The sequence below is a fragment of the Sparus aurata genome, chromosome 7 (assembly GCF_900880675.1).
Source record: "Sparus aurata chromosome 7, fSpaAur1.1, whole genome shotgun sequence".
Taxonomy (NCBI): domain Eukaryota; kingdom Metazoa; phylum Chordata; class Actinopteri; order Spariformes; family Sparidae; genus Sparus; species Sparus aurata.
The window spans coordinates 4267846-4272819 of NC_044193.1; the positions used below are offsets into that span (position 1 = coordinate 4267846).

Below are 4974 nucleotides of genomic sequence, written 5' to 3' on the forward strand. Positions count from 1 at the left end.
CCTATCTCCTCTCTATGCTCTCCTCTCTCCCTCTCCCTCTCTCCTCCCTCCCTCTCTCTCTCCCTTCCTCCCTCTCTCTCTTCTCGCTCCTCTCTCTCAGCAGACAGAGAAGCGGCTTTAGGCTCAACACACACACACACACACACACACACACACACACACACACACACAACACCGTACTACAAGAAAATGTGTACGGTAGATGGCCATGGCATTTTTATTCCACTGTTTTTTTACATCTCTATGTACAATAGGAATTTATTTATTCATAAAAAAAAACAACACAGAATAGTACTTTTTAAAATGAGGCCAAAAGGGCAGTGGTGCAAGCACCCCTTGGGCCTTATGTGTGCACCTGCCTGATCCCCCATTCAAGCCGCACCACCTGATTTGGTCTGAATGTAATCTGATCATATTTCTAACTTTCATTTTCTTATATTTTACTGCAGGATCATCAAGGATCATCATGGATACTCCACATGACTGTAAATCAGTTGAAGAAATTAAAGATGCTCTACAAAACAACAATCAGGCCTTAGCTATTGCAAAGATCCAAGAGTATCTGGACAGGCAGAATAACATTCCACTAAATATTGCCATCACAGGAGAGACCGGCTCTGGTAAATCCACCTTTATTAATGCCTTTAGAGGCATCAAAGACGGGGATGCTGGAGCTGCTCCTACTGGGGTTAGAGAAACCACCAAAAAGCCTACACCATACCCCCATCCAAACTATCCCAATGTTACACTGTGGGATCTTCCTGGTGTTGGCGGCAGACATTTTCTCCAGCTGCTCAGTACCTGAGCGATGTTGGATTTGAGAAGTTTGACTTCTTCATCATCCTCTCAGACAACGTCGCTTCAGAGAAAATGATGTGAAACTCGCACCGGGAGGTCCAGAGGATGAAGAAAAAGTTCTACTTTGTTCGCTCAAAGATTGACAACGATTTACGAGCTCAGAAACGCAGTCAGAGAGAGTTCAGTGAGACCGAGACTAAGGAACAAATCAGGGAAGACTGCATTCAAAGTAAGTGACTTACAATTAAGAATAAATGTGAGATTAATAACTAGATTTCCATCATTAAAACCTGACAAGCCCAGTCATCACAGTAAGAAGAAGTGAGTGAATACATAACTCAATACACATATTTTCTAGTATATGGATCCATCATCTGGCAAAAAATCTAGCAAAGGTTAGCTGCTGAGACTTAGAAAGACTTTACACATGTATTGATGTGTTGTTGTCATCACCAGTTGAAACTGCATTTCTTTTTAATGAGACAATTTACCATATGCCTGCATATACTCAACATTATTAGGTAAAAAATGAAATTCTAAACAAAAACATGAAAGACTTTTGAGGTGTCTGGAGGACAACACATTCTGACTTACTTCAGTTTGAATTCAATCATGACCAATTGATTTTCATTGTGTGAATAAAAGTCCAGGAGGTAGCTTCCCAACTGTAAGGGGCCAAAGGTAACAGACAATTAAGTGCTTAGCTAAGCTTGACCTGCATGCCAAATAATGAGAGATGCCTAAACGCAGGTCAACCTCCTTTTTGTCTGTTAAGTAATTTGGCAAGGGGAACCAATCAGAAGAAGTGGGTGTCCTTCAGAAGAGACTCTTAAAAAAGGCCCTGACAGAAGGAACAGGAAGGTGGCACTTGGAAAAAACCTCGTAAGAGCAAAGGCTGAGGTTCTGATGGAGCAAGGACAAGCACTCTTGGCATTGTTTTGTCCAGAGATTTGATAATATTAGAACACAGCCGCTTCTGGTCTGGACTCAAGGCGTTAGATTTTGTTCTGATAAGATTGCTCTATTTCCACCTGGCCTTGCATCCGCAGTATCCTTTATTATCAAAACTTCATGCTGACACCTTTGAAGAGGGAAGCCCAGAAACATCACTTTTTTACTTCCAAATCAAGCAGCTCAGGCTCAGTGGCTTAGTGTGGTACAGAAAACATACTTTGGAGGAATGTTCAGTCAAAAGCAACAGCAACAATAAGTCACCCAATGCAGGCCTCTGACTTTCACAATAAAAGCTGTTGTTCGTTTTTAAAGTCATTATTAGTTATTAAATTCACCCCACCTAGAAAAATGAAAGCACATGGGATTACTGCACTGGTGAGAAACAAAATTAGAAGCAAAACAACATCTAAACTGAAATGTGCATATTATTGAGTTAATATAAAATAAACATACAATCTAAATGGTTTCATCATTTTTTAAAACTAATTATCATACCATTTATTCCTTTTGTGACCACAGGTCTTCAGGAACAAGGTATTCAGTCTCCACAGGTCTTCCTGGTGTCCAGCTTTGAGCTCCGTCTGCATGACTTTAGTCTCTTAACGGAGACACTGGAGAGAGAACTTCCTGAACACAAGAGGAACGCTCTGCTGTTTGCCATGCCCCAACATCAGCCAGCAGATCATCAACAAGAAGAAAAGAGGCTTTCCAGGCCAAAATAAAGTGGTATGCTTCTCTTTCTGCAGTTGGAGCAGCTGTACCAGTTCCTGGGCTTTCTATTGCTGTTGATGCACCTTTGCTGGCTGGTGTTGTCACACAATATGTATTTGGTTTTGGTCTTGATAGACCATCACTGAAGCGTCTGGCAGAAATCACAGGTGTGCCATTTGATGATTTGATGACTGTCATCATTTCACCACTGGCTGCACGCCAAAATAACCGCTGATCTTATCATCAAGGTGTTAAGTCAGTGTGCAAGCACAGCTGCATTATTGGCAGCAGAGGAAGGGGCCAGATTCATTCCAATAATTGGAATCCCAGTAGCTATGGGCCTGTCTTTCACCGCAACTTACAGTACTTTGAATTTTATACTCACCAAGCTTGCTGATGATGCACAGAGGGTGTTTTGAAAAGGCCCTGCAACGTAACACCACGGACTGATATCATAATTGACTGGTTTTAGTTGTACATTTAAGGGTGCTCTGATCAGGATTTTTGGGGCTGATCACTTATCAGTAGAAGTAGTAATGGCTGATACCGATCAAAAATCACAAGGACGTTTTTTCACTTTATTGTCATCTATAGTTATTATTAGTGTAACTTTGCCACCAAAATGTTGAGAAAAAAACCAACAATTTATTTAATACTGATTTAAAGAAAAGTTAAACTAAATGAAAAGTTTAAAACTGTAGAATGAGATTCAAGAACAAGTCAATAGGACAGATAAGATAGGAAAGATTATGTGTGTCATTCTCAGTTGTCTCAGTCTTTGTGCCCTGCAGCCACTACACCACTACCTGCTCACTGCTCGACGTCATCTCTTTATAAAAGCAAGGAATCTCTGTCTGTCTGTGTGTGTGTGTGTGTGTGTGTGTGTGTGTGTTTCTGTGAGTCAAATATCTCTGCTAGCTTGTAGCTGCTAGCTACACGGCCCACCTCCCGAGGCGACGGACCGGACGCATCGGCATGTCCAAAACCGGACCTAGGGTAAATAATATCCGCCACGCTTTTTCGCGAACATTGCCGTCAAGAAACGGTAAAAATGGGCTTTTGTCACGAAAGTGTCCAAACAGCGAGTTTGGTTGTTGAGGAACAGGAAGTTGTGGGAGGGACGTAGGTGGATGATTGACAGGCCAAGACGGTCGGTGTATAGACAACGATATTGAGAGTTGAGAGATTTGTGACATTTAGCGTGTTTGGAGTGTGTAATTAGTGTGTTATGTAGTGTTTGGTGTAGTGTGTTTAGTGTATAGTGGAGTCGGTTTTTTGTTTAATGAGTCAAAACAATGAGGAGAAGCTGAATGTGGAGCAGGCAGTGCAGCTCTTCATTCAGCTGGAAGGAGCTCAGGCAGACCTGAGCACTGCCTGCATTTAAATGTAAATAGTTACATATAACTTCGTAAATGTTTAAAATGTATGCACAATTTAGCAAACAACAATTTATATTTGCATTATAAGTTAAAAAAAATGGTTTGTTAAACATATTTGTGGTTTTCACAGTAAAAAAATCTAACTTTTTCTACTCGGATTTTATGTTTTTTTTGTGATTTTAGGTCCTTTGTGTTAATACAGTATGTCAAAATAAAAAAATAACTGTACAGTCACACATGTGAGGTTGTGCTGAAAATAATGACACCAAGTAAATAGTTTTTAAGGTGAAATATGATGGCAAAATCAAAAATAGTCAAAAACCTAAATATCCCTGACGCCCCACCTTCAAACACAGCCTCATTTGGCCATCTATGAAAAAGCTTCTTAACCTCCCACTTTTTTATAGGAATACACTTTTCTTACGGGCACTGCACTAGTTTACTTAAATTGTAAACTGAAACAGCAGTCCACTGTTTAAACTCTGTCAGCTGTTGGCTCTGAACTGGGCTCAACTAGATGGCGTCACATTGTCCCCTCGCTCAGGGATGACCGCAAACAATACTTTTCTTTAAAAGACAATCCCAAATCATACATTGAATGGACTACTTCCAGCTACAGTATGTTGATTGCAATAGAGATCATCTTCTCATGTTGTTGCCATAGTTATATCTCTCACCACAGCACTGACTGGCCTCTTAGCAAGAGATCTAACATTACGATAAACATTCCTTGGTACCGGTCCTTCTATGCCCTCAGTCAGTAACATCTTTCTGGTAGGAGCTTGTGAATATATTGATCTGGTTAAACCAAGAAGGCACTAAATATCTGTACTGATATGGGCAGAGGTGGAGCTAGCTAGCTGTTAGCAGCCAGGGAGCAGCAGAGTCCTGCGCTGTGTGTGGTTGTGGCTTTGTAGCACAAACAAACTGTCTCATGTGTTTATCTGACAGTAAATAAATGTTTATCAGCTGATAACGATTGGTGCCCTCCTGATCAGAACACCCTTATGTACATTATAATGAACTGAAACTGGTTGTTCTATCATTCCGTGAGAGAGTTTGCTCATGTCACAGATCTGTGCAAAAATGTATATTCTTTAATTAACAGGTGCATTTTTACTGAATGTTATTG

At 40.7% G+C, this 4974-nt stretch overlaps 1 pseudogene; it reads left to right on the forward strand.

Moving 5' to 3' along the window:
• The first annotated feature begins 466 nt into the window (after window positions 1-466).
• On the forward strand, window positions 467-2474 carry LOC115585744 (interferon-inducible GTPase 5-like; annotated as a pseudogene).
• The last annotated feature ends 2500 nt before the right edge of the window (window positions 2475-4974 follow it).